This window comes from Trachinotus anak, unplaced genomic scaffold, assembly GCF_046630095.1.
Source record: "Trachinotus anak isolate AG129_WGS33_773 ecotype Australia unplaced genomic scaffold, CSIRO_AGI_Tana_v1 ptg000018l, whole genome shotgun sequence".
Lineage (NCBI taxonomy): Eukaryota > Metazoa > Chordata > Actinopteri > Carangiformes > Carangidae > Trachinotus > Trachinotus anak.
In genome coordinates, this window is record NW_027273869.1 from 10,793,575 (window position 1) to 10,807,283 (window position 13,709).

Consider the following 13,709-nt stretch of genomic DNA (forward strand, 5'->3'; position numbering starts at 1 on the left):
AAAAGCATCTCACTCATGCATGCACACAAACATACGTGCATTTTAAAGTTATGCACACATTCATCCAAAGTAAAAGAAGCAGATCAAGCCCAAGGAATAAATCAACAATAAAACAGAACGAAACACAATTTACCAGTTTTTAACCAAAATTTCTCCATTATTTGTCTCTCTACTAATGTTTCTATTGACTCCTTTACGCCCTTATCTTTTTTCCTTCCTCCTCTTTTACCATTTCCCCCGTGCTTCCCCTCCTCGTATCTCTGTCTCGATCTCTACCTTCATCTCTCCATCTCTCTCCCAAGGGAATCCTGCTAATATTCTCTAATTATGCCATAGATTACGCACCCGTTCTCCCTCCATGGTGAATTATGGAGAAATAAAATAAGATACGCCTTTAATCGTGCCATCATCGTCAACATCTGATCCATGTTCACAAAGTTTCTTGGCTGAGAGCGAGAGCAAACATGTTACGTCATATCAAGCTTCAGGGAAATGTTGACGCTATTAGTTCAGCTTCAAGCTCTGAGGTGATGAGTTTCACATACAAACCTCAGATGTCATCAACAACAATTCATATTTATATTTTTGTAGGTTTCAAATTGTATGCGTTTTTCCCATGCCCGTTGTAATAAAAGCATTCCCATAGGCGATATTTAGGGGTATTTGTGTATTCTGTCAGCATGTGACCTTTTTGAATTGACCTTTAGCAATACACAGAACGTCCCAAGTGCATCTCAGAGAGCGCTAAAAATGATGCCATGCATCACAGTGGCCTCCCACGCCACAGAAATTACCCTCTTTCATCATCGCTGGTGCACAAGGTCAAAGTGTTGGTAAGCATGGCCATTATGGGTCATAAGGAGCCCCACTTGCACTCCGACAGCCCAAACCCCATGAGATGTGTGGGACTGTGTTTGCCCGGTGGCTCCTATGTCTTTAAAGACTCTGTGCACACCTCTTTTGTCATCATCAGTGGTCGGATCATTTGCCTGAATACAGGGGTCGTTTGGAGGAATAAAGAATCTACAGTTTTTATATTGTTGTTAATGGACTCTCAGGCTAAGACTAGTCTGAGTCTATGTTTTCAACATTACATTTTGTCTTACCTAAACTACTGATTTTAATTGGCTGCAACAGCATTTACATCACTCTCTGCCTTCAGAGTGCTGCGGAATACAACTGATTGCTTGCATATTTTACCGCCTATGTGAGAAATTGTTTGAATGTGGAAATAGAAAGCTGTTAACTGCCCATGAAACACCTTTATTCAAAACTGAAGACGGGAACACATTATATTACAATATAAGGAAAGCTGTACAATCTGAACAGAAACTGTAACAGAAACACACAGCCACCACTGTCTCTCTGTCTATCTGACTTCATCAGTCTACACCTTGTAGCAGTAGTTGAAGGCGCTTTAATGGCCAGTCAGTAGCCATCTGCTAATTGTGACAAATGACTCTCAAGTGTCTCCTGTACACAGTGTGTGTGCATTTTTGTTGACAGAGAGATCAAGTGTCAAAAGAGAGGAAGGAAAAATAGTGAACTTAAATAAGGAAGGTGTAAAAGATCAATTAACTGAGCTGCACTAGAGTTATATTGCATGTAATGCCGCCCTACCCACAGTGCACCTCTTTCATCTGCAATTAACCGGCGCTTAAGGGAAGCTCTAACTGTGGCTTCGGTATTGTTGTGAAGCAATCAGAGAGAGTTGCTCCCATTGCTCACGACATTGTCCCTTTGTTAAGGGTTTAAATGTTCGCAGCCACCTCACATGACACCTTGCTTTTAGTGCTACAGGGAAGTTGCAGCAACAAGTAAACAACACAACCAACACTGCACCAATGATCGGTGCTATTTCCATGGTGGTATGTGATGAGAGCATCTCTGTGTATCTCTGTTTCCTGCAGTCTGGTTGTTCCATCCACTGACATACTCTGACATTATGGTTGGCAAACAAATTACTGGATGCTTGGCTCAGGTAGGTTTTCATTCAGCCACTGGGGTGTTGCTGCTGTGTTTTTTTTTTTTTTTTTTTGTCCAAAGAACACCACCACTAAACATGACAATAAAGTCTGAGCCAACAGGAAATAACTGACTGGCAGTATTTGCACTTGGATTGTCCAGCAGAGCGAACAAATGTTGTGGTGTGTGTCACTGTGGCTGGCAGTGTCAGGAGTTTTACATTTTCTTTAGGCTAAGGAAAGAACAAACAAACTGTTGACTACCAAGTAAGCAGTACTGTAATCCTACACTGCGTTTGGTACATGGCTCTGCCATGTAACATGAATAAATGTGTGGTAAGATTCAGCCAGGTTTTCTGTTTAATAATCACTACATCTGGATTCAGGAGGACATGCTGCATACAGGATGATAAGCAAGAAGTCACATCAGCTTGAAGCCATGTTTTGATATCAAAGAGCTCTCTCAGGCAAAAGCCATTTTAACTCAAAACTCACCCACTCTTAGTCTCTCTCTCTCTCTCCCAGCCTGGAGCACTTTAAAGAGTACACATGCAACACAAGCTGAGTAAACCAGTCAGCCAATCTAAAAATGCATTGCAATGCAACAAAGACAAGGTCTATTCTGTTGCTGCAGAGTATCAGCATATCCATCACAGTTAAGAAGCAAGTAGCAACTACTGTAGCCCTGATGCAGAACCACTGTACTGGTCTAGCTACCAGCATAAATAAGGCAACATCTGCCTACAAAAACCAACAGAACTAATATTAATGCCTGTACATGGGGCCTCACACGCAAAAGCTAGTTCTTACAAAGCACTTGTTATCCAACATCATAACTATAAAACCAGCAAGCAGCGGCTTAATACATTTCCAATAAAACTCACCAGTTTTCCTTGAAGTGAGGAATAGTTGTCAAAAAGCCAGTCCACATCTTCAAAACTTCACCAGCCATGCAAATCCACAACAAACAGAATTCTCAAGGATTTCACCGACAGGATAAATCAATGAAGATCTCAACAAAACCTGTACAATTGAGAGGTGAAAGTTCTGGCAAAAAGGCTCCTGACTGGATGATCTGGTTCAGGTGTGTCTTTGCAGGAGGGGGAGGGGGAAGTGGCTACAGATTATCTGCTTGGCTCAGGCCTAATTTGTAGTAACTGTCTTTTGTAGTAGCCAGTGTTTAATGTAAGAACAACTAATATGGGGGTTGTGATTATTTATCCTGACCCGTCCCAGATGTACAAAAAAAGCTATTGTTTGGTAGTTGTGTATTGTTATAAACATAATAGGTATTCATGCAGTGCCTACCTGGATTATCACAGTCTCTTCACTATGAAAGCAGAATGGATTTTCAAGATCTTGACTGGGCTGGGAAGATTAATGCAGACAGGCGTAGAATGAAAATATGATTACTGTACTGTATAATTTGGCAAAGTGGGGGGATATAAAATAGTGATTTTCCATTCCTTTATTGTGAAAATATAGGAGTCAAAATCATGCTACCGTGTGTTTCACAGATGCAAACTGATCTGTCAGTCAAACATGGAAAATGCACTGTGACTTCCAATCCCACAAAATTACCATCTGGTAAACGCTGGCCTGTTTGGTCCTTTTATTCTGCTTGACAGAAACATAAAATCACTGTAATTTAAAATATGAATGATGTTTCTGTTTAAACATGTGCTGGTCTGCTGATAATAGTGGTACATTAAGAAGAAAAATGAGCTTTTTTTTTTTCACTGCAGTACTTTGCAGTAAGTCTTTGTCACATCAAAACTGTATTCAACGTAAGGTAGTTCAGGGGTTAAATCTATTATTAAGACCAATAGTGTGAAGCCATATTTGTGCATAATTTGCATTCTGCCCTAAAGCAAGAATTTAGATCTGTTGATTGCACTGCAGTCAAGCCAGAATTGAGTTCATTTTCATTTGTTGCAATAATGTAAAATCGAAGGACTTCCGCTGTGTCATTGCTGCGCTTTTTGCTAATAGTTCCAGAGTAGAAATGAGGTGTGTCATTATGAAATAAATGTAGATTCAGGGGATGGTGTTGTAGCTCCATGATACACTGCTTGCTAGAGGCTACCAGACACAGGCTGCCTCACTCATTCAACAAGGGATTGACTAAGCAAACAAGTTTTTCATATCATGATTCTTTTTGTCTTGCGGGAAAACTAACCCAAAGTGAGTTATAGATGTCACGCTCATCCATCACCTTCATTTTATTTCCCATCATTTGCTCTTCTCCGTCTAAAAGCCAGCAATTGTAAAATACAAAAAACACACACACACAGGCATCAAACATCTTCGCACTCAGCCACACGCTCTGCAGTTTCCTCTAGTCTTTACATCATGCAAGGAAACACATATATCGCACACATATTTGCGAAATACCAACCCACAAAGTACTGTAAACACACACTTATATACCCACAGCCCTGCCATACACAAGCATACATGCACTGTCAAACACACACAACACACGTCTGTTCGTCTGTGGCTCGCCTTCTTCTACGTACAGCGAACAAGGACACTTGTACTCCCCTGAGGGTTTGGATCTCATGTGATCATGTTCACCGAGCTCTAGCGCTCAGCTTCATAAAGACTCAGTTTTGTTCCACGCGTCACAATCTGTGTTGCAGTGCAGTGTTGCCTTCCCTTGTAATTACATGAAGGATATTCTGGAAGGCAGTTTTTCCCTTCCCTGTAGTGCAGGCCCATTTATGCATTTCTTGGTTCTCTACCTGTGTATGTGTGTTTCCGCGTTGCTTTATCACATGCCCTAATGCATATGTGTGTTTGAATGTGAGACACATCTGCTTGTTATCAGTGTTGTATGAATGTTAGTAGCACACACTGTGTGAATGCATTGTTTGTGTAAGTGTAAGTGTAACTGTCCCACCCAGATTTTTTATGAAAACCAAAATGTGAAATTTTGGATGCTCATTTCTTCTGATTTACACATCTGTCATTCAGATCACACTCTTGAGCTGCGAAGGTATAATCCTGGTTGTGTTTTGTAGGAGCGCATACATTTATTTCAGGCATATGTCATGGACCATCGCTTTAAGACTGGTGAAATTTGATGAAATGAATGGAGGAGGCCCTGATTTGCTGGATATTCTAATTTGATCTAAAGTGTTCCCTCTATTTTCTCTGAAGTAATGTGTTTGAAGTTTGTGCTGAGGAGAAACAGGGAGTGGCAAACTGAAAAGATGAAGAGAGGGAAGAACCGGGTATGAGTGCAAAACAGGGGGACTAAAAAAGAGAAGGGGAATTAAGGAAGACAGGGGGAAAAAACAAGGTATAGATGAGTAAGCAAAAGCCAGACAGGAAGAGGAAGAGACACCTCAGATAACAATAAGCAGGGTGGAGTCAGGAAGAAATAGGTAGAAAGAGATATTGCAGAAGGGGCAAGGGGAAAAACATGGAGCTTTGTGGGTCTGAGACTCCACTTACATTCATGAAGATAATGAGTCATGTGTGTTCTGGCTTTTAGAGACGCAACATAAGTTGGATAAGTGGCCCTGCAAATACTAAACTGCAAATCAGCAACACATACCGGTGCCATCAAAGAAGCGTGTCCTGGAACAATCAGTCATAAATCCTGAACAGGCCAATCAGCATACATTAGCAGAATGCTAGTGTTTTATCAGCAAAATCACATTCCCTCCCAGCAGACACTGGACGTCAAAACACCATCAGAAAGATGTTGGGCTCTAACATTTCTAACGGCGGGTAGATGTTAAATTTTGGTTGGAAATAAAAATTCGGTTGACATCAAATCCAACATTGGCTAATCAACATTATGACATTTAGCAGACGTTTAGCAGATGTTGGATTTTGCTCATGGCTAGACTGTCGATATTTTATATGTCAAGATGATATTTGGATGACACTGGATTATTGGATTTTGGTTACCTAACAACTTAAGTATAAGACATTCAATTTGGTCACAACCTGTACTTAACTAAAATATATTTTATATAATATAAATAATTATTTTAGTAGTGTAGTAGCATTCACTCCCATTCATTAGGGACTGTCCTGCAAGTGTGCTCCACATGAATTTCGGTACAAAGGCAGTTATAGGATGTTGTTGTTGCCCTATATTGTCCTATATTCATATATTCACTCTTTTTCTAATCTGCTAAGATAGGCTAGTTACCTTTTTGGCAGGACTACTTTAGCTATCTACTTCCTCCATGACTGTATTTAGCTTCTGTCTCATTCGTGTGGGATAATAAACAAAATAAGTAAGATTTTTCTTCGCCAAAATTGATACATTTCAATTACAGGAAACAGCAAAAGTGAGTGATTTTAGTTTTTTGTTTACTTTGTGGTTGGTATTGTTGTCTCCAGCTAGCTGGACCTTAACTTGTCTCTCTTGCTTCAGCTGCGTAGTTTACTGTTTTTGGCCGGGGTTCTGGTCCTGTAAATTTGGACAAAATTTGTAGTTATTGCATTTTGGCTGAGTAGGACAGAGCGAGCTGCTAACTTTGTGAGCGTGAAGCAAAACATTGGGCTGAAAGACAAACACTCCATGGAGCTGAGGGGAACTGCACGGTCAGGTAAAAATTATATGTGAGCTTATCACTACAATGAATCAAATGCAAATATTTGTATGATCCACTGTTGATATTAAAATACTGATTATAGCAGCGTTAAGGTTTTCTGATATTACTGACAATATTACCTGTAGCAAGGGCTGTTTCCTGTCTGACTGACATCACTTCCTGCATTTTAAATTTGCTTCCTGCCACAAGCACTGCCCTGAATATCATACACTGCTCTTATACTTCCAATGTTTTCCTCTCAGTTGCAGAGTGTGCATGCAGGAGTGCGTTTGTGTGTGTGTGTGTGTGCGTGTGTATGTGTGTGTGTGCATATCATCCCTACAGCAGAGTGCCTTTATCATGGAGCACCTGTGACTCCTGCATAGTGACAGAAGAAGATTCTTCAGCATCTCTCTCTGTGAGCTGCCAAAATAAATTATATGCATGGAAAATACTAATATGTTGGTGTGTGTGTGTGTGTGTGTGTGTGTGAGTGTGTGTGTGTGTGTGTGTGTGTGTGTGTGTGTGTGTGTGTCAGCACTGAGAATGTGTGGGAGGATGAGTGAAAGGGTCTTCTTAATTCAAAAGTATTTCATGCAGTTTTGGGACTTTTCCTCTGGGGACATTTTTATTCAAGGGTAATAAAAATCTTTGTCTGTCTAAACCCTTGTCAGGGCAAGTGTTGTTGTACAGTAGTGTCTTTTCTCCACACTGAGTTCTTCTTGCAGTTGATGAACCCGAACATAAAATGTCATCCATACAAAAAGCAGTAATGACAAATCATCAGTGGAACATCCATGACTTTTATCTATGAGTAGATAGCATACCAGCATGCCATTATCAGTGGTTTTGGCATGAAGACTGAATTGACTTTTGCACACACACACACACACACGCACACACACACACAAAACAACAAAGACAACAACATAGCTATTCAGTACGTCTCTCTGTGTGCAGTTATGTTGTGTAATGAGAGTTGAAGTGTCATATGACTATTTAAGTACTTTTCTATGTATTAAAGATAACATGAGTATTTAGCAACATCAGTATTTAGATGTGAGATTAAAGGGAAATGAGAAAAAACACACACACTGGACTTGGTAATTCGATTTTGAGATATTGCCAGATGTTATATTATCCTCATTCTTTGAAAATTAAATGGAGGCAGACGGAAATTAATACAGAAACCAGACCCCTCTGTATGTGTTTGTGCAAGCATATATCAGTGTGTATACCACATAGTGTTAGTGTTAGATCATTATAGCAGAGAAGGAAGATGGGAGCATTGGAATACAGTCTGCATCAGATATTCCTGAGAACAAGTCATTAATCCCCCAAAACAGGAGCAGGAGATGGAAACAGTGAGAGAGTAAAAGAAAAGAGGACAGGCTGAAAGTGGATATGACTGAAACTAGAAAATATGGAGAAAGAGAGAGAGCGAGAGAGAGAGTGGGGGCATGCAGCCAAAATATCAAACATGTCTTATCTTGAATACGGAAAGAGTAAAATGAGAAGAGAAACAGGAGAAATGCAGTGACACATGGAGTGAGAGTCAATGAAACTGCACTTTCTTTTTAAGGCTAGCATATAACCTCTTGAACACATCTTTCCTTCTCACACACACACACACACACACACACACAGTGCTCCCATCTTGACATGACAGACAAAAAGGCAGGCTGGGGATGTCTTCGTTATGTAATCCAACGTCTCAGTTGCATAAACACACTGCTTTTAGATGTAAGTGCGCTTGTGTCTGTAAATTTGATCATCTGATGGTGCTCCAGCTCAACACTCGCGTCGACTGATTTTAAAAGCCAGTGACATGTGTGGCAACTGAAGTACCACAGCACCATCTGTTGGTTGTCATAGGCAAAAACAGCAGACTGCAGCAGCGGCGCAGAGCTGTGCACCAACAGTAGAAAATATAGGTATGTCATCCCTGTTGAGTGGCACTAAACCTTTTCCTGTCTCCTCCCAGTCATTTGAATAAGCCCTTTAGATTGGCTAAATAGGTTTATATACATTGTGAGCCTAGGGTATATATATATGGCTGATTTAATATTCTATCCTCTGAGGCACAGTGTAGGATGTCTCTAAAAGCACTGTGTCTTTAAGTACACAGTGTTTCAGTCAACCTCTTGTTTTAAAGGATTTACTTTTTCGGTAGCTTCAAGGCACCATTGCTGCAGACAGTACTGCAGTCTGTAATGTGTTGGCTTTTTATGCCAGAACAATGTTGTGGTCTTCAGAAACACTTGCTAGGCTGTACTGAGGTCAAGCTTTTCTAAATTTACTCTGATCCTGTATTAAGTACCAACACCACAGTCTTAAAATGCTTTATTAAAGATTCATTATTATAGTCCTATTTAAGTTAAAGTACAGTAATACTCTAAACCAAATGTGCTAAAAGCATCAAAAGGAAAAGCAGTGGTTCTGCAGAAAAAAATGCTCCAAGTAACTGATAGCCTATATTCTTTCATACTGCATTATCAGATTGTTGCTGATGCATCGAGTAGCATTTTATAATTGGTGAAGGTGGAGTTGGTTTTACGTACAGTTTGATGGTTCTTTCAGTGGTTCCCAACTGGGTTGGAGATTGTCTATTGGGTCAAAAAATAAAACTGGGGGACTGTGAGATGATTAATGGGATGGTAAAGAAGAAAGAGCTCAATTTTTGTGTGTATTCATATTGTCAGTCATTCAGTTTTTCTTCTTGGGGCCCCAGTTTAAATTAAGGAATCTGGGAAGTGGGTTAATCTGACTTTTGGGAGGATGGAAATCTCAAGCAGAAGTACATCAAATTTGTAATTTAGTGTAACATTAAGAATCTCACTAAAACATTTACTGCAGTTTTACATGCTGAACTTCAAGTGATGACATTTTCCCACATTTTTCCTTCTATCTGCATTCAGTGTAGTCCAGATTTTTCTTCCTGTCTTCCTCCACTACACTGGCAGATTACTGTCATTTTCACTCTGTCTTGTTGAGTCTTTCACTCTAGCTCTCCATCTCACTGTCACCTCTCGCTTCTAATGGTGCTTGCGTCCGCATCTCCTCTTCCATCTCACTCTCTTCTAGCCTCTATCTCCAAACCTGAAACTCCATTCCTGTTGTTGTCTCATTTCCTGTTTCTCGCTCCCACCCACCCCCCACCACCCCCAACCACTCACCAGGTCTCTCCCTCTAATCTTCATCCTTCCATCATTTATCTCTCCGTCTCATTCCCAGCTCCCTGAGATACTGACAGCATGAAGGATTTATCAGGGGACTGAACGGGTTGTCAGTGAGGATGCACATGTCCATCAAAAAATAAATAAATAAATAAATAAATAAAACAGTCGCCATTGAACCTGCATGCATACAGTACTAATGTAACAAAGCATGAAACCTTCTTATTCAGTTCTTCCTATGATACCCAGTTTTCATGGCCAATGCTGCACTCCCACCTCTGTGCTGTAACGCCAAACTACTGCTGACACATTACATTACATTTTACTGAGCATATGCACAAAGAGAGTGTATGAATATAAAGTTAAAACAATAACAACCAAACCAGGTCTTCGTCTGATCAGCGGGGAGAAGTCGACTCTGGAAAGACAAACCGAACTGGACTCAATTGCCCTGTTTTGTGGAATTAACCTTCCATTCAGACATTAACGTTAACAAGACTAACCACTCCGACGTGTTTCCTAAAAGTGAGCAGTTAGCCTCTAAAGGAGAAATGTGACTCCCAGTCATTTCAAAGTTGTCTTCCACACATGTTGCGTGTTCTTGGCCGGCTTGCTAACATTAGCCACAGATACACACTCATTCAGGAGTCACCTGGTTTTGTTCAGGGTTGGAGGATGTGTGGATCACACGGCTGAGGTTCAGAGCTGCGTGGAGCCACTGAGGCTGAGCTAGCTGCTGAGTGACTGATAAATTCAGATCCACATTGTAGAGCTGTCTGCGTGTTAAACCACAAAGTCTAGTTCTGTATTTCCACATGTGTTAAATACAAACTCACTTTTGCATGAATGGAATAATTAGTAGAGAATGTGTTCGTAATGAGTAAATGGTTAATGAGTGATTGATTACGATTTTTTTTTATTAACATGACTAACACTGCTGGGTACAGTTACAAGTGTGTGTGCATGTTTTTCATTCTGCCAATCTGTGAAGATGTGTGTAAAGGTGAGGTGGCCAAAAAAAGACTACAAAGAAGACAGGAAAAAAAGGAGAAAAATAAATTCTCTTATACATCTCCCAAGGTTATCTTGGATATCTCAGCTTTGTGACTTCCCTTTCCGCTGCAGGTCACAACAAAATCAGGCAGAAATATACGCGACAGCATTGTGTCTGAGCTTGGACTCTCTCTATATACTTTTGTTTTTATTTTCAGTTTTCAAACTCTTGACACTTGGAGACACACAAAGACCAAATGCAAACTTGCAGACTCTTATTATTCCAACAGAATTGCAGTTTTGACCTTGATTGATTAAAGAGACATGAAACATTTTTCTGCAGCTCATTTTGGCAAAAAAGGCAAATTCATACCTGAGTAGAAAGAAATCTGTGGTTATTTTCGCCACTGGCCCACACACAAGGTTCTGTATTGTTAATACCCGATATGGATACATGCTCCGCTCACTAGTGGAGACTCAAAATGAAGGAAATGTTTGTATTTATGCCTTACAATGTGGTTTAGAAAGAGGAAATCTGCCTTTATTTGATTTCATACTTTATTATTTAAGCCATATTTTGGGTCTCAAGATACACACAAAGAGGATTTAGGAGATTATTCAATAAATTATTTAGCCTTATGTGCCTCACCACCCTCCCATCCTTCTCCTCTACCTCTCATTTTAGACTGTGAAAAGTTTTGGTTTTCTCCTTTCCATTTTAACAGATTTGCTGCCTGAATTAAATAAAAAAAAAATGCCCTCTTTATAGTTTTTCCTCTTCACTATTGTAAACACAGATAAGAAGTTAATCACTCCCTGAGTTCAATCTGCCATTTTTCTCTTCCCATCCCATCATCCATTCTTGCGTTATTGCATTTTGTTTTTATGCTTTGTCTACACACCAGGGAATGAGTGTGTTATCTTTTGAATAGAACTACAGTATATTAGTCTAGTTAGTTTTCCTCCTGTGGGCTTATTCTTTCTTCATAATATTCTCTCTCTCTTATTCTTGTTTCTTCCATAAGTTATGACAGTGGCAAGGCAAAACACACAAACACACATATCAAAACTGTCTGCACATGCATGCTGTGAAATCAACTGATGAAGAAGATGTCATCTGACAGCCGCTGCAGAGATAAAGAGATCTGGCAGCGTGCAACAAGTTGAACATACATCTATATCCACAGGAGCGTGATATGAACGTTAAAGTTCAATGTATGCACACGGAAACACTCGGGGGATGGACGCAGCCTGATAATTGGCAACAGGTTTCAATTGACTTATTTTCTCAGAGTGTACTGAATTTCTCTCCTTCCCTTATTACGACAGGGGATTGAAAGCAGCTCAGATATCAAGGCTGAGACAGACACTCTGATTGTCTCTGCCACTTAATAGGAGCTTTACTCCCCCACTCTCTCTTTTAATGATTTTTTTTCTGAAAGAGGAGAGTGGTCTGAGGAGCAAGGCTGAGATAGGAACTGGGAGAAAAAGGATTATTAAAATCTGCCTAGCACATTTTCATTTGTGTTTACAACCCAGGATTCAACTTCATTCTGTTCTAGATGAAAACCCGAAATGAAGAAGTCTCACTAGTACTGGAAAGGCTTTTACATTCCTTAAGTTTTTGGCCACTTGAGGCAGAGCTAAATCACAGAGGGTGCTTCATTTAACAAACTGCTTCGGCTAAAGTGTTCCTTCGGTTTCAAGGATAATAAGATGTTTCCAGCTCAGCAGTTGAGACTTACGTTAAGTGTTTGCAATCTTATTCAAAGTGTCGTTCTATAGTTCCAGTAAAATTAGTGAAATAATTTACATGATTAATTACTAATGCACATTTTTTTAAACTGAGTGCAGAATTGGAAAGCTTTTTTCTGTTTTCTACATGCACATTCAAATATGGTCTCGCTCTCTGTGTGTGTGTGTGTGTGTGTGTGTGTGTGTGTGTGTATGTCCTGCAGCCACTAATAATCTTTCCTGTTCCAAATGTCATATGGTCACAAGACCGCATCGTGATAGGGTAACATCTTCCGTTTGTCCTCGTCTCACAGGCGTGCACACACACTCGCACACACTCACACACACTCACACATACACACCGTCACAGACACACACAGATTCTACAGTTGAATTGTAACTGAAAACACACTGCACAACACAACATATTTCCTAGATAGATGTTTGAGATAATCACTTCATGTCATACAAATAACATCTCCATCAAGATACAGAGATCAACACCTTTCATCTCAAACACTGTGGCCCGTGAATTCTTTTGTAAGAGCTGTAGAAAAACAGGCTTCATGCGACGTCATTTTAACCAAGCCAGTAACCTAGGGTGGGAGAGACAAGTAGAAACCACATAATCATCAATAATTACATCAAACATATACCTTATACTTTAAAGAACAGTTTAGGAAATACACTTTTGTTTTCTTGCTGAGAATTAAATACAGAGTTTGGTACCACTGATGTCTGCACACTAAATAGGAAGTTAACACCAGCAAACGTCAAAGACTGGGGTAAACAGCTGACCTGGCTCTGTTCTAAGGTCACTAAATCCACCTCACTAATTAACATGCTATGTTTTGTGTGTTAAAAACAAAGCTTGAAAACAACACATTCTGGTTCTACGGGGCAATGTGAGCAGACTATTTCTCAACAGAGTAAAGTCACTTCCTGTAGTCGGCGCTGGTTGTCTGGCAACCTCACTGTGACAACAAGATTGTGCAGGTGGGTGGATTTTGTTTAATTTGGAAAGAGACAGGCCAACTGCACCCCCGTTTCCAGTCTCAATATTAATAGCTGCTGGCGCCGTTTCAGATTTACAGGACAGATATGAGAGTGGTATTATTGTTCTCATCAACTGCTGGTGAGAAAGCAAATATATGTACAGAATTTCCCAAAATGATGAAATGTTCCTTTAACTGTGTAACTGAACAGCCTTAACAGTCATTTCTAAACCCATCAAAAACACAATCCATCTCCATCAGTCCACCAATCCAAAAAATGACAGCGCACAA

At 40.1% G+C, this 13,709-nt stretch overlaps 1 long non-coding RNA gene across 1 annotated transcript in view; it reads right to left on the reverse strand.

The window, feature by feature from the left end:
• Nucleotides 1–3,030, reverse strand: part of LOC139634854 (uncharacterized) — a 33,198-nt gene extending 30,168 nt beyond the window's left edge. Inside the window, exon 1 of the long non-coding RNA XR_011694087.1 lies at nucleotides 2,849–3,030. This is a non-coding gene — a long non-coding RNA (uncharacterized lncRNA). The remainder of the gene's footprint in view (nucleotides 1–2,848) is intronic.
• Between the last annotated feature and the right edge of the window lie 10,679 nt (nucleotides 3,031–13,709).